The sequence below is a fragment of the Lepisosteus oculatus genome, chromosome 18, assembly GCF_040954835.1.
Source record: "Lepisosteus oculatus isolate fLepOcu1 chromosome 18, fLepOcu1.hap2, whole genome shotgun sequence".
Lineage (NCBI taxonomy): Eukaryota > Metazoa > Chordata > Actinopteri > Semionotiformes > Lepisosteidae > Lepisosteus > Lepisosteus oculatus.
The window spans coordinates 2,999,256-3,020,859 of record NC_090713.1 but is presented as its reverse complement, the minus strand read 5'-3'; the positions used below and the strand labels follow the sequence as shown (position 1 = coordinate 3,020,859).

Here is a 21,604-nt window from a genome sequence, read left to right as displayed (position 1 = left end):
GTAAAACTTGTCCATAAAAGGGATTAGACATTGGCTGTGCACGTGAAGAGCAGTCAAGCAAGTTCCTCATTGTTTATGTAACATACGTTGACAATTCAGCATACTGTATATAGACAAAAGCAAAACTACATACTTTCACAACTGCTGCAGTGAAAAGTTACAAGACACAAGCATTTAAAATATAAAAAGACTTATCCGAGAAGGAATTAAGAATAATTCCCTCAATAATAAAAATAAAATTGATGATTTTACAACTTAAATACAGATTCAGCCATCTAAAAATGAGTAAGCTATCTGTAGGCATGCTGCGGTAGGTTATTTTGTGCAGAGGTGACATGCGACATCTTGTTCTTATTTTTCCCCAGTAGTCCATGCAGGATTGCACTACTGTGTAACACTGCCAGGTGGTGCAGAGAAGACAAATGTTTTGTTAAACATGTAAAACAAATAAACACCACTCAAAAAGTAAAAAAAAAAAATCATCAATAAATTCCAGATCACTTAATTAAAACTTTAAAAGGTGAGGGATCAAACATTTATTTCTCTTATTTCACTAGTTTGCTTTTTCTGTGTGAATAATTTACTAATATAATTTACTAATTATCCTGCTAGAATAATGGAAAATTATTAACTGCAACTTAAGTGTGAGCTGGCTGCGCGCCTGGAACATGAAGGGCAGAGCCAGCTTCGGGCAGCCTGTCCAGAACTGAGAGTGCGCGATATCTGCTTAAGCCATGATTAACAAAATCTAGAAGTAAATAATGTCTGCTTAAACAATGATTAAAGGAACCCAAGAATATTCTTACAGTTTATCACGTACCAAGGCTAGCAGCCTTGGCTTTACACCATATATGGCATGGAATTGTCCTGAAACTGTTCTGGGTGAGTTTTCTGTTTGTGATTTTGTATAAAAAGCATCCTTTTGTATCAGTAAGTTGAGTCAGTGCTTCATCGGCCTTGGCTCCCGATTGCATACGTAATAAAGAAAATGGCTGCTTCATACATACCCGGATCGTGTCTCCTTTGTTGGACACAGCAAAGAGTATTTAGAATGTTTAGAATAAGCTTTACTTGCTTACACAAAGAATGGGGTAATTATTAATTTTGTTCTGGCTTCTGAGAAAGAGAAATTTAATCATTTTTATAAAGTGTATTGCGGGTGGAAAAAGGCTGAAATTGTTGCCTTAAGAGCACATTGTAACTGCGTGTGGCCAAGAGAAACAGGTACTGGTGCAAATCGAAATTAAAGCCAGTAAGTGTCTGTGCTTTCATACACTGATAACATACTAGTGAAAAACAATTTGTCAAACTACTTTGTACATAAACCCCTTTTCAACTATGGTGATAATTTCTAACGCAATTTATCACAATGTAACAATTATAATTAAATTACCAGTTTTATTAGCACTATATATAAAAAAGATACAAATCATTGCGTACATATAATGATTAAAAAACCAGTTATTTCATTTTATGTTGTAATTACTGTATAATATCTATATTTCAATTGCAATATAAACCACATCTTTTAATACAATAACAGTTTATCATTTAATATTGCAAGTCACACAAATGTGTTGTACCATTAATATCGTTGGAAGTACAGTATTACTTAACAGTTATGGTTTTAACATTTTCACTATGAAAAATATTTCTTCTAACATACACGTTATTGCAGTGGTGCACCACTTTAAATGGCTGAATGTGTGGGACAAGTCGGAAATGTAGTTTCTTAGTTCATGTATTTAGTGCCATGAGCCAAATTAAAAACTAGAAGTGTTGCTAAGTGATGAATTTATTTGATGTTTTAGGAAGTTTCATTTTCCATTACACTGAAAAGAAACATTATATATTATATATTAACATTACATATAAACAGCAATAATTAAAATGAATGATATTTTAATTGCTTACAGAACAAGTGAAATCAAACTAGCACAAAGTGTTTCAAAAAATAAAACGATATGAATAAAAAAACTGAACAAATACCTACACAACACTACTGAGAAACACACCAAAACAGCATATATTCTTATTTACAGTATCACCCCTTCATCAGTCATTTTCTCATATTGTTTTCTTTCTCACTAGTACCGTAACTCAATCATATCTTACATTTCGGATACTAACATTACCACATTACAATTAGTGATCATACCCTGTTGCTTTAATTTCCAGTAGTAAGCAACTTAAAACAACCCAATATAATCTGGTGCTTTAGTACATTGCTCCTAAAAGATGAGGACTTCAACAGATCTGTTTACTATTTTACTTTAGGTAACTATCAAAGTAGTACTGAGGGACAAAATTCTGTCATATTCATCTCAGGAAAAAAAAGGAACAAAATCAAAGAACTGAGTGATGTTTATGCTAACAATCCAATGAAAAAACTCAAAATCAATTAAGGAAACATAAGTTGGGAAACATTTTAGCAAACCAGTTAGAATATAAAAAAATATCACTTTCTTGCCATTCTATATTGAGCTATGTACTCCAGACCATCAAACAGATATTTCCTTTTCTGAATAACACAGACCTTCAGAGAGTGAGGTATATCTAAGTAGCAAGAGAGTGGGCACTAGACAGTGTAATTTTAAAGAATTGTATTATCTGGGAACGTAAAAACGAGTTTGGACAATAACGTTCAAATACACTTCAAAATAAGTATGTGTCTCAATGTTTGTCTTGCATTCCATACATACAAAGAAAAAAATATATCTTTAGCTGAGTCCTATCTATGACATATCTTTTATGTCGTTAATGTCTAAGTTCGAGTTTGATATGAAAAAAAGATTGAAATGGTGTGAGAACAAGGTAAAGATGAAAGCAGATAAACATCTAAAAGACATGTCATAGACAAGACTCAACTAAAGATATAAGTTTTTCATTGTACAGTACATATGGAATACCAAATAAACACTGAAACATGCACTTACTGTATGTTGAAGTGTATTTGAATGTTCTTGTACAAGCTAGTTTATCTTGCATTCTTCATTCTTTGGTGAACATTGCTCTTAACAAGACATTAAAAATTAGTTATGCTGATGTAGGCATCCTTTCACGAGGCACCAGTAAATGTAGGGGTTTGTGTATTTACTGGGACAATTATTAATTGTAGCAGTAAGTCACAAAATGATTCTTTTGATGGCTATTAGAATCAACCTTGCAGGATAACTCAAACAACGCACACACACGGGTACTAATACACGAAAATACATTTATTAATACATAACGTGCATATAAACATAACAGATCTTATCGTGAGGGGTATATTCAGTCACAAAGAGCTACAAATACCAAGAGGGACATACGTTCAGTATATCATTCATTTAGACCGTTTCGTAAATGAACTTGGTTACAACTTCTACACTAGATACTCAAAAGTATATCAACTCAGGTTGAGGTAACAATTGAATTCTCGAGCTGTAATGCAGAATACTCATCCAATCTGTGTGGATTCAGATCTCCTGCGGGCACAAAGAAACAGCAGCAGGCTTGTTGCTGTGTCCAATCGGCGCTCTCTGGCTCGGTGCCAAGCAGTGGTGTTGCGGCTGGAGAGAAGTGGGAGAGATTCCTGCTGCGATGCTCTAGCAGTGGGCTCTCTGAAGACCAGCTAGTTAGATCTGACTTACTAGCAGAGTTGTGCACAGGAGAAAAGTGACTGCGGGTCCAAACAGATCACACTGTTTAGACAGGAAGAAGACCAGTTCGTTCCTGATGAAGCGCTAGTTCTGTATACTGATTTCAGCTGTCCACAGTTCCGACCGTAGTTCACTTGTTGATCAGGTGAGGGTTCGCGGTGGGTTCACAAGGCTTGCTGCTGGGCTAACCTCGGGTGGATCCTTTGGTTACGCGCTGGCAACCTCCGTTCTCGACTCTTAGAACACAAGTTAAGTCCTGCACTCAGACACATTGGCCGTTACGTAATTGTCTTCTGGAGTCTAAGGATGTCCAGAAGGCACAACTTCTGGGCTCTGTGCTGCCTGTTTTACCTGGAGGAACTACGGTCGTTCATTGGTTGAAAGTTTCATGGGAATTCAAGACCCACGTGGGGTTAACCTGCCCTACCAATTCCTGAATGGCTGAGGATGAGTTACAATGCACTCTGACCTTAGGGTTGTAAACAACCTGGGATAAGACTCTGCATTCGAATCTCAAGACTGCAAGGCACCAGAGATGACCATTTATTAGGGTTGCTGGAGAATCTCAGCTTTGGGAGTTGTTCCTCATCAGGTGTCGTGGAATTTGATCAAAGAAGAGCCAGGAGAGGTATTCTCATTCACTTAGTAAGGTCTTTATTCATATTGCAATATAGGAGCCCTGCTGTCACTCTGCAGAGTGCGTCAGAGACTCAATTTGTTACAAGCAGTACAGGGTTTTTATAAGATGTTGCAAAGGGCACTTTGTCCCTTCTAACACTTCCCCTTTCCTTAAGACAAAACAGATTACATCATAAAAACAAAAGAAGAAGCACCACTAGATTTTTTTTCAAAGCTTGTCAGTTACCTTCGGCTAATCTAATGACCCAGACAGTATATATTGTTTTGGTACACTGTCTTCTAAAGTAACCTAGACAGTGTGTACTTTGTTGACGCACTGTCTTCTAAAAACCTGCACATAGCACAGCAGTTACATATCAGTTATATATTTTCCAAAAGCACCAATATATTTTTTGCAAAGCTCTCTACATTTTAAGAATCAATTTACCTATTAGATTTCCATTTCACAGGACACTCTATCAGCTAAAAAAAACACCTTCATTGTGAACCACATGGAATGGCCTCTCTGTATCAAGCACTACTGAGATGAAGGAGAGAGTCTGGCAATGGAGCAGCAAACTTAATTCCTGTACTTTAATAAGCCTTGCCGCTACACTGCGAAATGCCAAATGTTGGAGGCCTCATTGAAAAGCTGTTACTGTGTTTAAAAATGTTTGTAAAATAAGTATCATATACAAATATATCCGAAGGATTTGAAACAACTACAGAAGATTAAGTTCACTTGGATTTTAATTTAGTCTAAATAAAAAAATAATAATTAGTGCATTTTGTCTGTCTTTCTGACAATTCCTATAGCAGCATACAAAATGTGAGCATGAGAGTGAGTCACTTACTTGATTGTCCCAGATGAGAAATTTGCTTTGCTTGCAGGTAAAGACATAACACATCACACAATACCATTACACAACATGAACCCATTAACAAATAAAAGACATACAGTACATGTATGATGAGAAATTAAATTAAGGTATATAAATAGAGTAAAATATACAGTCAATTGTCCAAACTGAACAGGTTAATAGCTGTGTGAATAAATAATGACTTAGTTCTATTGCTCTTGAATCTAAGCAGTCTAAATCGATGCCCAGATGGAAGGAGGTCAGATTCTCTGTGCAAGGGGTGGTCTTGCAATCAGTGATTATAATGGCCTTCTGCACTACAGTATTTGTTTGACGTACAGTACAGTAGATATCTGAAAGCTGTAGTTGCTGTGCACCAATATTTTTTCTGGCTACCTTTTCAATCTTGCTCACTCTGCTTTTATTCCATGTACAGTATTAAGGTTACCAAACCAGGATATTGCAGTGAATATGAGGACAGATTCAATGAAAGTTCTAAAGAATAAAGTCATAAACACACATTAAAAGAGCAGAGTTTTCTTAAGAAGAACAACCACTGTTGCCTCTTCTTGCATGTGGCATATATGTTTTCCTCAAAGGTTAATTTATAATCGACAACAGTGCCAAGATGTTTGTAACTGGTGTAGTGTGCTCTCCCGAGGCACCAGTTCTGTAGGGGTTTGGGCATTTACTGGGACAATTATTAATTGTGGCAGTAAATCACAAAATGATTCTTTTAATGGCCTTAGAATCCAAGCTTGTGGTATAACTCAAACAACGCACACACACAGGTACTAATACACGAGGATACATTTATTAACACAGAATATGCATGTAAACCTAACAGATCTTATCGTGAGGGTAATCAGAATACAAAAGATATATATTCAGTCAGTTACGAAGAGTTACACATACCAAGAGGACATACGTTCGGTATATCATTCATTTAGACCGTTTTGTAAATGAACTTGGTTATAACTTCTACATTAGATACTCGAAACAAGTACATTACTCCTAGGAATTAAACTGATATCACCTGGTTGGGATAACAATTGAATTCTCGAGCTGTTATGCAGTGAAGTTGAATACTTATCCAATCCAGATCTCCTGCAGGCACAAAGAAAGAGTTGCAGGATTGGTGCTGTCCAATCCACGCTCTCTGGCTCGGTGCCAGGCAGTGCTCGGTGCGGCTGAAGAGATTCCTGCTGCGCTGCTCTCTGAAGACCGGCTAGTTAATGTTAGCTTTAACTAGCAAAGTTTGTGCACAGGAGAAAAGTGACTGTGGGTCCCAGCAGGTCAGGAAGAGGACCGGTTCATTCCTGATGAAGCATTAGTTCTGAATACTGACCTGTCAACGAGGCTTGCTGCTGGTGCTAACCTCAGGTGGATCCTTTGGTTACTCGTGGCAACCTCTGCTCTCGACTCTTAGAACAAAGCAAAGTTCTGGCACTCGGACACACTGGCCGTTACGTGGTGGTCCGGGCTGAGTCTCAGGATGTTCAGGAGGCGCACTGCGAGAATGTCCTGCCCTTGGGAACTGTTCTGGCCTGCGGGCCGTCCTGCCCTGGAATTGTCTCTCCCCTGGGATTCTTCTTTTTGGAAAGTTCTCTGGAGCTCTGTGTTGCCTGTTTTTACCTGGGGAACTTCAGCTCGTTCATTGGCTGAAAGTTTCATGGGCATCAGAGACCCAAGTGGGTTACTCGGCCCTACCAGTCCCTGATTGGTTGATCAACGTGAGATATGAGTCACTTACTTCTGATACTCAGGAATTCAATCCAGATGTCCATCTGGCACTCCCTAGACAGATAGGCGCCAATGGATGACCATTGATCATGATAGCCAGGCTTAGCTAAGTGCATCCCCTTAACACCTCTCTGGAACCCCCAGGGCTCTGTGTTCAGTCCACTGCTGTTCATATTGATGAATCATAACTGTACTGCCAAGCACAGTTCAAACTGCATCATCAAGTTTGCCGACGACACGACAGTGGTGGGCCTCATTAACAACAATTATGAGGCACCATACAGAGAGGAGGTGGAGCAACTAGTGGACTGGTGCACAAACAACAACCTATCTCTTAACATAAACAAAACAAAAGAGATAATCATTGACTTCAGGAGGGCCCACGCTGATTGATCCCAACTGTACATCAACGGCTCCCCTGTGGAGACAGTTAGAAGCACTGAGTTTCTGTCCTTATAATGACAAAGTCATCAGCAAACTTAATGATGTGTCTGTCCTGAAAAGGGCTTCCATAGCCTGTATACTGTATATACAGAATGTATAGGATGGGGGGCAGCACATTGCCCTGAGGGGAGACAGTGCAAATCTGCTGATTGTGATTTTGGATATTAACTGTACTGAAAATGAGTAGCTGGAAAGGACTAGCTCAGAACCTTACCCTAGCACAGCCAAGGAGCTAAGCACAGTGCTATCTGTTTGCAATGATCGATGTCTTAAGGATTATCAACTTGTATACCAGGCAATACATCTGGGCAAAAATTGTACCTGATCTGGTTTTCTTAGCCAGGCTGGAAAGAGTTTATTACTATTCCTATCAACTTAATTTAATCACTGGTTATTCTATTAACCTAGATGGCTTTTCAGACCAGCTCTTATAAATGTCATTCTTTTTATTGTTCCTTCACCTTCAAAGTTCAAAATCTCACTGGCATTTCAACACCAGATTGGTAAAGGTTTTGAATTTTTCCTGCAAAGGTGGAGGAGGCAGATGGAGACTTTTCCTTCACTGGGGCTGGGGCTGTAGCGATGTGTTGATCAGGACCCTACGCAGATGGTATAATCCAGAAGTAAGTGGACATGGACACGGGGAGGAGACGACGAGGAACTGGGTCGGTGGCAAAGCCTGCAAGTATGCGAGGAGTCTGAAAATTCAGTAAGCAAAGATGAGATGTTCGGAGGGAGTAAATGTGACACAATGCACAGGTGTCCAATCTGGTGGGAAGCAGGAGGAGCCAGCCCCAGAGTCACCCCACAGTGCCCAGAACCTCCATGTGTCGTATGCTGCCTCCAACGGTATCCAGTCAAAAAGCACATGAATCAGATGGCCAGCGTCATGCAAAAAGTCACTGTGGCACCAGTTTAATGATGATGTAAACAAAGTGCTGGAGGTAAAGAAAGTTGGTGTTGACAGAAAGCTGCAAACTATGACAAGGCTTCATAGAGGTTTGGTCCATAGGAGGAGAAACTTGCTAAAGCACTATATTCCATGAACCTGAGAACAGTGAAGATCCATAAAGTCAGGAAGGAGCTAAAAACCCTTAAAATCAGTTCAAGAGTGTGAATGAGGAGCCTTGGCTGAGTTACAGAGCATTCTGGGGAAAAGGCTCCTAGTGCTGAGGCGAGCAGAATGGTGTCCTCTGTGCTCAAAACAAGGAACCATGGAGCACATCCTGCGCTCTAGGAGAGACGCCATGATCAAGCCCTGAAGGACATTGTAGAAGCAGTTAGCATAGGGATTCATGCAACCATCAGTAGTATAAAGCAACACCTTTTGTCAAACGTTTTTTGACAGGTGCCACGCCCCCTTTTTCAGCCACTGGGAGTCCACGGTGGGGTGGGTGTCCCGCCCCCATGCCATCCAATGGTGTGTTGTTAAGGGGTGGATGTCATGCCTTCCCCCTGCCAGTCGGGCCTGAGCCTCAGGGTCCAAAAGACCCGGCCACCACATCCCTTGATTTATAAATAAGTGTATGAAAGCGTGTATTAGGGTTGGAAGGCGACCATGTCTTCTGCGGGGTTAAACACGCTCTATTATAACCCTAAGGAATGTGGGAGTTACGGGGGAGTGGGGAGTCTGGTGAGGGCCGCGAGATCCCATGGTGTGAGCGGCACCAGCCGCAGCTGGGTGGCTGAGTGGTTGACCCTGACAACAAGTCTCAAAAAACATCAAGGGCGTGTAAGCTTTCAGACACACACAGTGATAGTGTAAAGTCTCACGGAAAGAACTTGCAGGACAAATAGCATGTGAAATGTGAACCACTTTATTTCATCAATAGGTTTTCAAACACAGAAACATTGTAGTACACACTTTTCACAAATGTTCCTGTTCTCAAGCATGTGAAATGTGAACCACTTTATTTCAACAGTAGGTTTTCAAACACAGAAACATCACAGTACACACATGTTACCGGTTTGCAATCAACAATTAAATGTTGGTGCGGAAAATTAGTTCAGTACACGTAACTACCACCCCAACATTGCTTAGGAACTTTGAGGCATCTGAAAAAGTATTCATAATGCCCTTCCGCTCCCCATGTCTAAAACCATGCAAGCTGCATTGGGCGATTCGATCTAGCAGAGCAAAAAAAATGTGCCTGCATAATCAGCGGGATGGTGTTACCACAGGTTCTGTGCAAAACACGTATTTTGGAATACACACTGCAGAAGCCACCAGGCTTCCATTTCTGATCTGAAAACATAATTTCACTCATGTTCTTGACATACACATCTATCTCTTTAACAAATTTAAGGACATTAGCATTCGACTCTTTGTTTTTCATATCACGCTTTGTAGAAAGAAGTATGTAAAGCACTCTTTGTAAGAATTCAGACGTATACATTCGAAATTCTTCATTCTTCGGACGATGGCACACCAGGGTCTGTAAAACAGAGTGAAAGCTCTATTCACATAGCGTGTATTTCACATTTTACATAGATCTTTTTTTTTGCGTCTGTAAAAATAAGAATAATGTTTCTTTTGCAATGCATCAAAAGTCACTCCTACTAATTTTTCATCTAGCCGTTCAAGTATGGAGCCTACATGCTCGTATGGCGAGCGGTCGTCAATTATGTTTTTCAGTAAGTGTTTTATGCTCCGCTCAGTGTCATTTGTAACGGTGTACAAATCCAGACACCTGGCGATGTACAGAACAGCCGATGAAATTCGAGCTAAACTGAGAGATTTATACATTTCTAACGCGGCAAACCTCACATCTTCAAACCCATCTGTGTAGCCGACAGCCAGGCATGTGTGACCCTGTTGACCGGAGTGGTTAATCAAACAGGCCGGGCATTCATCAACCAGAACCCCCTTTAAACAGTGTTTGAAGATGCAATAAACTACTGCTTTCACAATCTGGGCCATAACATCGGGCTCATTAGGGACATCATTAGCTAAACCTGGTTGTGCATCATCATTATTAACATTTAGATGAACACACAGGCATAGACACGACACATTCAGGCACGATGGTAGTTTGAAGATTGATGCGTCAACCTCTTCGTTATTCTATTAAAGGAAAAAGAAAAGGAAGGCTTAACAAAATAATTAGACATGCTTTGTACCTAAAATATCTATCATTTAACGCCTCTTGTGTTAGGGTTTTTCGTTAATATTTACCATTTGTAGCGACGTTTCATCACCACTACCTGGCGGTTCTTCAGCACCAGGTTCCCCATCCGAACTCACACGACAGCCACTGTCACACGTCACAGAGGGCGGGGTCGGGTTTTGCTAAAAAGAAGACCAAGTATTAAAATGACATATGCTAAGCACCGATTGAAACAACAATTCCACCATCAGAAAAAATATTTTAGCAGCCTACCTCTTCACTTTGTAGAGCAGAGGAACCCCATGTTTCTCCACACAAAGAAGCCATCTTCGTAGCTACAAACACAGTGGTGGTGTCTGACAGCTCCAGGGACACGCGGCACCCCTGTCAAGCCGGTGCATTTAAGAATATGAGCTAAAGGTGTAACCACGCCTACATAACTCAAGACATTTTTCAATTGGTTGTGGTGTTTTAGAACGACCAGCTGCATCTCTCCACCCCCACCCCCCCCAAAGCCACATGTGTTTTATCAAGAGCGAAAAGTATTCACTTATCAGCTTATAAGTTTTAAACTTTAAAAGTATTAACACACAACTCAAACACAAATGATGTGTTTGTGCAGAAAATAATTTTTTTTCGTAGAAACTTTTAAACACGCGTGGATTGGTCTTAAACTTATAAAATAATTTAATAAGACACATTTAGCTTATTTTTAATAACACATTCGCAACAGCTTTTCAAAAGTGTGACACAAATGATGTGGTGTTGTTCTTTATATTTTAACGGACTGGTCTTAAAGTTATAAAATAATTTAATTTTACCTCATAGCGAAGAATAGATACATTATAACAGTCTAAAACATTTTCTAAAAATGTTTCTTTAAATAATCATTTAACGCCTCTTTTGTGTTAGGGTTTTAAATAAATTCTACAGCCCAACACGTGCGCACCCCGTGAGGAGTCCTGAAGTAGGGATGTGGCTGGTCAGCGGGGTGGGGGCGCTAAAATTGACCTCATAGCGAAAGTTAATAAAAGTTTTAAATTTTAAGCGGGTACAATTAACAGTGACAATAAACGTCAAGGATGGTTTGTGAACACATCGCTATAAAGAACAGATACATTTTCTTATAGCGATACCATTAATAAAAAAACATTTTTCTTAATAATATTCTTAGAGGTCTGTTGCTGAATCAATCATAGACACCGGTGCACATTTTCACCACGTTTTAACAGCTATGAAATTTAGACACAGATGTATGTCTTAAAATTATATAGATTTTAACATTATAACTGTCTAAAATGTTTTCTAAAAATGTTTCTTAAAATAATTTCTACAGCCCAACACGTGCACACCCCATGAAACCTAAGGTTAAAGGATTTAGGGGGAAACGTGATTCTTACAAGAGGTTGAGGGGGTGGGGGGGGTATCTGAACTTTGGCAGGATTCCAAGGCTATCAGTCCGCGTTATCGTCTAACTTGTCAGAATGGATCACACCGATCAAATTCAACAGTCTGAAGACGTCTTATTTTCTGACTTAACACTACATAATTTGATAGACGAAGACGAGGGTTTCCAACATTTCTCAGGTATGTATTTCTGGCTTATTGTGAGATAAAATTACAGCGTCACATTGCACATCTCATGTAGTCGTGTTGTTAGCTATAGATGCAAAACGTTGTATAATATTTGTATATTATGCAATATTGAATTATTATAATGGAATTACAAGGGAGTTGTTCAGTAATATGGCAGTGACTGCGCGTATCCATTCTTTTCCATTAGATGCAACGAAAACAACAGGTGACAAACGTCCAGTTATGGCGATACACTTCAACGCCGGTGAGTAATTACGACAATGTTTTGAAAAACGCTTTACGACCATGTCCATCTTAAAGACACACGGGCACTTTCTCCACATCAATACACCCTTGTGTCTATTTCGCAGATGCTGGTAAGGGAATGAGCTACAAGTTTAAAAAACCTTGTTTGTGATTTACAATACCCCCTCAAAACCTTGTGGAGACTCAGGCAGATGTTCACGTTATACCAGAGGGTGCGGAGCATATTACCAGATCGCTTGTGAGAAAAGGTCGGTATTAGTTAAGAATTGTCTGTGCCGTGTTATAAAACATTCTTTTAGCATACACATTTAAAGGTGTCTATAACTAATTTATAAAAATTAATTTGGTAACCGCTAAGATGTTAACTGAAACAGCGAACTCAAAATGTTTAAAATCAGCAACCAAAGGTTAATATAATTTAAGAGTGGTCAAGATGTGGTATGAACCACTTCTTGCAACAGTTACTTCTTTTGTTAGAATGTTAATTCGTTGAAAGGTCCTAGTTCATGTAGTTTTACGTTTTGGTGTATTAAAAAGTCTTATTTTTAAATCTGCTTAGCCTTTAAGACTTCATATTTAAAGTTAAAAAATGACTGGTCGGCGTCTTGTGTCTATATGCTGTTAACCTAACCGCTTGTCCCAGTAGCGCCATCACTGTCTTAAAGGAAACCGGTGTAACAACATCAACATGGCCGGGTAGCTTGTTCCATTCACCCACAGCCCTTTGTGTAAGGATGCGCCACATGTGTGGAGTTTTTATCCTACTTAACGTAGTTTTCTGATTTTGACTGTTTAGATTGCATTGGTTGGTGTGTTAAAAAGTCTTTTATTTTAATTTTTATACTGGTTAGTGTAGTTTTCTGATTTTGAGATATGGCGCATTGGCGTGGTATTAAAAAGTCTTTTATTTTTATTCACACAGCAGCTGTATCGACGAGCGGTGAAAAAAGTTTGGAGGAAACGTCGGGCCCTAAGGTGGTGACAGCGTCGAAGACGGCTGTTAATACGCTGACGAAATCCAAGCATGTCAAGCCTTTGGAGCCTTTGTCAAGCCTTTTGTTAAGATTTAGAGTGTCTAAGAGCGGCTTAAGCAAGTGTACATTCCTTGTTTCCAAAACCGATCCAGGCTTACGCTGCTAGCCTCTTAGACGTAATTTCTAAAGAGGATGGCGCTCTAAACACTGGATTTCAAAACCTGATAATGCTGTTTCATGGTTCATTGGCGAAGATCCCCAGTGATAAATGACTAAACATGCGGTTTAAAAAGTGTTTAAAAGACCGACCTCTTGCCAACATCAAGCGTTTGTACATTAATAAAAGAATTAAACTGGCAAAAGCATGTTTGTTGAGACGTAAAAGATTCAGAGAGAGGCATCAGATTTCCCAAGGGCCGTCCAAACCACACAATGAGAATGCATTGGTAGAAAATAACTTAATGGCCGGGGGTGCTGTAGCAGAACGGGATGGTGGTAACTTTGAAAACCGAGAACATGTTGTGATGAACGATGTGAATCAGACTGGTGACGGTGTCGCTGTGAATAGAGAACCCTTAGTTTTCCTGGAGCGTATACGTAGTTATAACAGGTCTTATAATAATTTTAGAGCAACAGAGCACTATGAAGAATTTAGTTTTGTTAATCTTGACAGAAGAGCATCGTATATACATGCTATAGACACATATATTGGATGAACTTTCTCCAAACATAGGGGTGAATGATTTTGTACAGCTGCGTTTGTCTTTGGGTGGTTTTAACAAACCCTTGTTCTCATGCAGGAGATGCCGCAGAGAATTAAATGCTGCCGATTTTTTAAACCATATCTCAAACCTCTTACAGAGCCACACAGAAGTTCTCACCGATGACAGCCTCCGATTAGTGGTGACGATAGTTAAGAATATGCAGGGGGGTGCCCGCAGAAGATTTCAATCATTTCTGTACAGCAGGGTAATTGCTTGGAAAAAAGTGCACCTTATCGACTTACAGTACATTACATGGGGGGTAATCTGTGTTTCGCCGGGAGTGTGTACAGTTTGTTAAATGAAGGTTAGGGAAATGTTACAGGGCGCTAAAGGAATGCACAAAGAGTTGGGTTTTCCAGAGAATTGGAAAATTAATTTGTCAGACATTACAGCTTTTGAAAAACATTTAAAGGTGGTCATTAAAATTTTGTACCCGACCAGGGTGATTGGAAATATTTTACAACGGGTCCCATGCCGCCAAATTCTAAAATACTTTTTGTTCTACTGCATGAAGAGCATTTTTACGGTGTTTTAAATATTAAAGCTTTTGTGGGGGCGGAGTATTTTTGCACTAACTGCCATGCAGCGTATAGTCATCGGAACGCACACGCTTGTGTTAAATCTTGTAAAACCTGTTTAGATCCCCAGTGTTGCGAAATTGATGCAGAAATTCAGAATTGTCCGGCCTGTAAGGTCTTTTGTCGTAGCTCTCAGTGTTTGGCGAGACACTTTCAGAATGTGGCGACGGGTGTTAGTAAGTGTGAGCGCAGGTTCTTTTGTGAGAAATATGGGGTTTATAATCTCGCAAGTCACAAATGTAAAGAGAAACTGTGCTTGCGTTGTAACAACGTGATCGGCACCCCTGACACACATTTGTGCTACATACAGCCTTTGGACAAACCCTAAATTTGTACATTTTTTTCGACTTTTGACTGGGACACACATACCAAATTACGTCCATGCTCTTCATATTAACAATAAACAAAGGTGGGAATTTTATGGTGAAACTTATCTAAAGGATTTTGTGTGAAAATTTATCGATAGTCGTTTCAAAAACTATACATTCATTTCGCACAGTGGCAAGGGTTATGAGAATTACCTTGTAATCAGACAGTTGTAAGATGTAAAGATGGACGTTTAACTAATTAATCAGGGTGGTAAGATAATGTGTATAACCGTAAAAGCTCTGAACATCACATTTATCGATTCTCTAAACAAAAAGGGTTATTTTCCACACTTGATGAACACTTCAGAAAACCAAAATTATGTAGGCCCGATGCCGCCACCAGAACTTTACGGCGTTAACTACATGCTGCTGAGCGAGAAAGCCGAGTTTTTGGCTTGGTGTGAAGAATGCAGGGGAACTGTGTTTAACTTACAGAGAAAGTTGAAATGCTACTGCCAGCTGGATGTGGCAATTCTAAGAGAAGGCTGTGTCAGGTTTTGGGACGAGGTCATGAATATGACCAGACAGGCGCGTCTGACTGAGTCGGGGGCTGCCTGCGTTGTGTGCATCGACCCCTTTCAGTTTGTAACCATCGCTAGTGTCTGCATGGCTATGTTCAGACTTATGTTTTTACAGGAAGAGACGATAGCATTGCTACCCCATGACAATTACCACCGCCAGCATAAACGATTTTCTACACCCAGCATTCAATGGCTTATGTACATCAAGCACACAGAGCACGTTAAAATCCAACACACGTTAACCACGGCCGGTGAGTTCAAGGTTGGCCCATATTTTCTGGATGGTTATGCTGTAATTGACGGAGTGCAGACAGCCTTTGAGTTCAACTGTTGCTTTTTTCACGGTTCTAACGTTTGTTATTGTGAAAACTATTTTAATCCACTGAAAAAAAACACTACTTTTGGTTGGTTGCACAGAAAGACGATGGTGAAAATTAATTTTCTCAAAATGAGAGGTTTTGTGGGAGACGAGTTCAGAGACATGCTTGTTGAAAATGGAGAAATGGACAACTAGCGGTTGCGCAGTTACCAGAGCGTCTGCAACAACACGATTCACTTTTTGGGGGTAGAACAAATGCTATTTGTTTGCATTACATCGCACAACCCGGTGAAAAAATTCATTACTATGATTTCACCAGTCTGTATCCATTTGTGAACAAAACTAAAAAATACCCCCTGGGTCACCCCCGAATAATTTATAACAACTTTGGAGATTTAAAATGGTATTTTGGTTTAGTGAAGATGAAAGTTTACCCACCCAGATGTTTGTACTTTCCAGTTCTACCAACCAAAATTGGCAAAAAACTGTTTTTCACACTGTGTCGCACGTGTGCTGAAACAAAACAGACCACTCCCTGTGAGCACAGTGATGAAGAGCGCGCTTTGACTGGTGACTGGTGCACTCTGGAATTACAGACGGCCTTAGATCTGGGGTATAGAGTGGGTAAAATTTACTAAATTTCGAAAAGTCCTCACACAATCTTTTTTCCGACTATATCAAGCTGCATCTGAAAGGGAAACAGGAAGCTTCGGGGTTTCCAGAGTGGTGTACTGATGTCGTGAAACAACAAAGATATATCAGCGAATATTGTGAAAAAGAGGGTGTCTGACTGGACCCCGGCAACATTAAAAAGAATCCGGCCAAAAGACAGCTTTCAAAAATTGCCTTGAACAGTTTGTGGGGCAAGTATGGTCAAAGACTCAATTTACCACAGACCACCATTGTGAGAAACCCTGATGAATTGTTCAAGTGCTTCTTTGCGCCTTATCATGAGGTGTCAGCCTATGAATTTATCAATGAAAACACAGCCTGTGTTATGTGAAAACACACTAAGGACCACTATACAGGACATTCAAACACTAACATTTTCATCGCTAGCTTTACAACAGCCTATGCCTGCTTGGAGTTATACAAGCTGCTAAATGCTTTGCAAAACCGCTATCTGTACCACGACACAGATTCTGTTATCTTTGTGAGCCGGGGGGGTGAGTGTAATCCGGAACTGGGTGACTACTAGGGTGAGCTGACAAGTGAAATCGATGCTGGAGAACACATCACCGAGTTTGTATCAACAGGACCCATGTCGTACGGGTACAAGCTGTCTGGCGGGAAAGCCTGTTTAAAGGTGAAAGGCATTACGCTCAATGTGAACAATTGTGAAAAAGTTAACTTTGAGAGTCTGCGGGACTTGGTTTTTGACTATGGCGTTAACCCTTATGCAGAGTGCCGGGAATTTAACCACATTTCTATTCAACAGCCGATGATCGTGCGTGTTAAAAAGGTTTGGCGCATTGAGACCCGGACCTTAAAGAAAACCCAGAAGGTGGTGTTCGACAAGCGGGTGCTGCAAGAAAATTTGATATCGTTCCCCTACGGATATTAACACGATGGATGTCAGGTTAAAACACCCTTTTTCATGCATTTTGTCCGGACCCTCGAATTGCGGTAAAAGTTATTTTATAAAACAACCGTTATGACTCGTAAACCCGAAAACATAGTCTGGTGTTACAGCTGCTGGCAACCTCTGTACGCTGAGCTGCTTGTGAAATTTCAATACATTCAGTTTATAGAAGGACTACCGACGTCGTTTTCCGACGACCAGCTACTGCCGCCAGGTAGAGTAAATTTGATTATAGTTGATGATTTGATGGAGTCTGCGTGTGAAAATAATGAGATATTTTTTACCAAATACGTACACCACAGAAACCTTAGCATCATGTATATCGTCCAAAATGTGTTATGTCAAGGCCGGAAAAGTAGAACCATAGCGTTAAATACAAAGTACATGGTGCTGTTTAAAAACCCTAGAGATAAACTACAGATTACAACCCTGTCCCGGCAGATGTACCCCAGAAGAGCCAAATTTTTTGGGGAAGCGTTCGATGACGCTACTAAAAAACCTTTCAGTTACTTGTTGGTGGATTTAAATGCCGACACCCCAGATGACTATCGCTTGCGAACAGGTCTTTTCCCCCCAGATGTACCCACGGCTTATGTATTTAAAAAATCTAAAATTCGGTGATCTCGCAACCATAGACTCAGTTGAAAAACACGTTCGGACCGTCGTCATGTCTTCACGCGTTCAGAGAAACCTGACTCTCTTACATTTTCTGGTAAAAGCCGACTCCAATCAGCAGAAGGCTATTCTCTGCAGGGCTTCAAATGATGTTGTACAGGCCATAGCTGAAATCGCCTTGAATACCTTGAAAGGGAACATACCATTATCTGCTAAGCAGTTTGGGACCCTGAAGAGAAAGCGCAAACTTATAAAGACTTTGAGTCGAAAGGGTCTTTCTCTTAAAAGAAAGACTCTTGGTGAACCAGTTTTTATTGGGACCCTGTTGAGTATTGCAGTACCATTGATTACGGGGCTTCTACAACGTCAATAATGGAGCACGCTGAAAAAATGTACCTGGTACCTCAGAAACAGCTCGATCGACTCCAAGAGCGGTCTGGCATTGAAAGTGATATAAGAAAAATAACAGCCCGCCGGTTGGATGATGAAATGAGAGACATTCTTCAGAACTCACAACTGGCTGAATATGAAAAAGTGAAATTGTACAGTCAGGTGTTACAACGGTATTTGACTTTAGTACGCCAGGAGGCTTCTAAAAAGGGGACTTTAACCTTTGTACTACCCGAAAATGCACCCACCGAGCTATCACGCACGTTACCACAACTGCCATCATCGAGCGACACTGATTTTGGGTATATTTTGGACAGCGTGTCTCAGCGGTTCCGGAGAAATGCCGAGATATTGTTAAAGGTTGGGATGTATTTATGGAGGCTATGGCCGAAATCAACGTGCTGAGCACCTTGCTAGCCAACGCTGGTAACTGAGAGCTACTTGAAAAACTCAAGTGTGTCCTGCTGGGGTGTGCAGCATCTGTCAAAACTTTAAAACACCTGGTAGAGATGTCGACGCCCGACCTGGTCTCTAAGATAACCGCAGAAAGGAGACAATCATTAATACCTAGACCCACATGGCTGTCTTTGTAACATTTTTTCTCTCATCTGAGGGTATGTGTGTTTGTGATAAATGACTTGACTTGAAATGTATATTAAAAAGCGTGAGCAATATAGTTATGTTAAAAATGTTTGAAAAAAAATGGCTTGGATGTAATGTGTATTAAAAAAAGCTTGAGCATTATAACCGTATATAACCGCGAATGTAAAAGAAAAATATTGTATTGATTTTAATTCATATTTTGTATGATATTACTTTTTAAATAATAACCACACAGACAATGAAATGGTTCGATTTCATTTTTATTTTAGACGGTCGATTAACATTTATGACATGTTTTAAATTGGCGTAGGCACCCGCATAATTGAATATTCGTATTTTCAAATGGCTTAAAAGGGTACAGGGGTCTCCGTCTCACACGTCGTCGGTTTTTCAGAAACATTTCAACCATGCAGTCATTCTGGATTGCATTCGTAGAATAAAGTTCTAAAATGTTTCTAAAAGATAAGCCTTTACATCTATGGTATAGAAAAAAGACGCAATGTAGTCTGCAGGTCACTGCAAAAGAATCTTGCAATTGTCTGTTGTTGTAAGATATGGAATTAGCATTTCTGTTTAAGAAATCAATAATGTTCTTGGGAAAGAAAAAGGCTTCGGGTGAACATCCGTAGGAGTCGAAAAATTCTGCTCCGTCATCATGGGTAGGTAAATAGCGAGCCAGTGTTCTCCGGGGCGGTCGTGTGGGTGTGTATTAACTATTAAACTCAGAGGGCGCTGAGCCAGTCTCTCGATCGGTAGTGCATCACTGGGGAACACGCCTAGAAAACTGTCGCGGGTGTAGCGGTCTCGGGTTAGAATGTCTTCCAGCTGTTTGGTGTTCACCTTTATGTGTATGTGTGTGGCCTTCCGTGTTTTTTAGCTGAAGTCGTAAATGACTTGACGTCTCATATCAAGCTCTATCACGTTGTCGAACAGTGCGTACACAACCATGTTAACTGTAGTGGGTGGCGGTAGTGCGAAGCATATTTCAGCTCTCAGATTACCCGTTTTGATAAGTGAATAATGACCTATGCACTCGTTGTCGGGGCTGAGGTTGAATGCGAACAATGTGTAACCGTGCGCATACACCAGAAGGGTTTGTCTTTCAGATGCTTCACGGATGTTTCCACCAGATTAAAATATTCACAGACCCAATGTCCATTCTGGAAGTCAGGTTGAAGTGGTTAAGTGGGGATTTGTTCACCGTCCACATAGAGAGCCAGAAAGTTAACGTTGTAGTGTTTAAAATTGAAGGGGTTTTGTGTAAAACTGCGGCTGAATGCTGCGTTGTCCACAAACCCCAAAATTACCACTTTGGGTAACTGCCCGAGAAAGAGGTTTTCTTGGTTACACATACGGCTCCCTGCAGGCAGACTGAAGACTTTCATCTGTACGTGGTCTATGGGGTATTTAGCATTGGCCGTCAGGAGTGCTTCGGCGTGTCCCAGTCTGACCCCTGGTGGCACTCTGACTCTTTTCACAAACAAAGATGCCGAGAGTATGCTCAGTTTGTGTTCTCCGGCGTTGTTCATTAAGCAGAAAGTTCTGTTGTGCGTGAGTTTTATTTTCAGGTCAGTAGTTTGTCCTGAAAAAATAGGTCTGCATGAATGTGACCTAGGAGCTCCAGTTTTCGGCTTTGCGTCGTGTATGATGCACTTTTTCGGTACCTCTGATTTGGTCCATCCAAAATTGTGGACTCGTGTTGCCCGGCTGTGTCTTTGTAAAAGAGCCCGGTTGAATACTGCGTCTTCAGCATCTCTTCAATGTAGTTCAGACTCTATAAAAGCTCTGTAAGGATAACAGTTGTTGCTCTGGCTGATCAACCGGTCTCCTACGGTGATGTCAACCTGGCTGAAGATGGCAGCGATGGGGTAATTCACCAGACTCACACGGGCTGCCGCATCAATGTCCCGACCGTCTGCTTCACGTTATTTTACAGGTCAAATAGAGCAGCGTGTTGTTTAAATCTAAATAATCTTCTCCGTTGCCTGCAATGTAGAATTCCAGAGGTGTGCTTTCTGTTAGGGCCGTGAGGGGCGGAACTTCTATGTAAAAGCTTTTCTCGATGCTTGTTTGGGTAGGCGCTAATAGAAATATGTCCAGCTCCGACTTTGCGCATTCTGCAGACCCGCCGTGAACAGAAGCCATATTTAAAATATGTCTCGTTTCGTATCTCATTGATTTTATCAGGTTTCGGTGGCCCCCGACGATGAGATGATGACATCTTTCTTTTTCTCTTGACACCCCTGCGGATGTATGCTAGACCCGAACCTTCCTGCTGATGTGCTGCCACCTTAGACATGACCGCGCTTGTAACGTTGCTAACCACGTCTTTGACTATGTTTTTAGCTGCCGATGCCATGTGCGGCTTAGCTATTTCAAAGCTTCGTTTCAGAAAAGGCATGGCTTTTCTAAATAGTGCCCTGAAAATACCCCCTATACCAGCGCCATACTGAACAGGTAGCCCAGAAAATCCTGGTAATCCGTAACCAGCCTGTTGTTTGTAGTAGTGTGTATACAAAGAAGGATCCACCAAGAAGGACCGTCATCCTTTTAGATGTTTGTCCCTTTTCACGGGTCTGAAATGCAGCTTGAAGATGACCTTACCAAATGCAAATGACATGTTGTTAAAATGATC

General features: G+C 40.6%; 1 long non-coding RNA gene across 2 annotated transcripts; it reads left to right on the top strand.

The window, feature by feature from the left end:
* Positions 1-11,841: 11,841 nt before the first annotated feature.
* On the top strand, positions 11,842-13,584 carry LOC138224098 (uncharacterized). Of its 2 annotated transcripts, XR_011182441.1 has the most exons (5): positions 11,842-12,000; positions 12,197-12,253; positions 12,360-12,503; positions 12,902-12,983; positions 13,178-13,584. It is a non-coding gene; the product is annotated as an uncharacterized lncRNA (long non-coding RNA). The 2 variants fall into 2 exon arrangements; XR_011182442.1 differs by lacking the exon at positions 12,902-12,983.
* Positions 13,585-21,604: the final 8,020 nt, after the last annotated feature.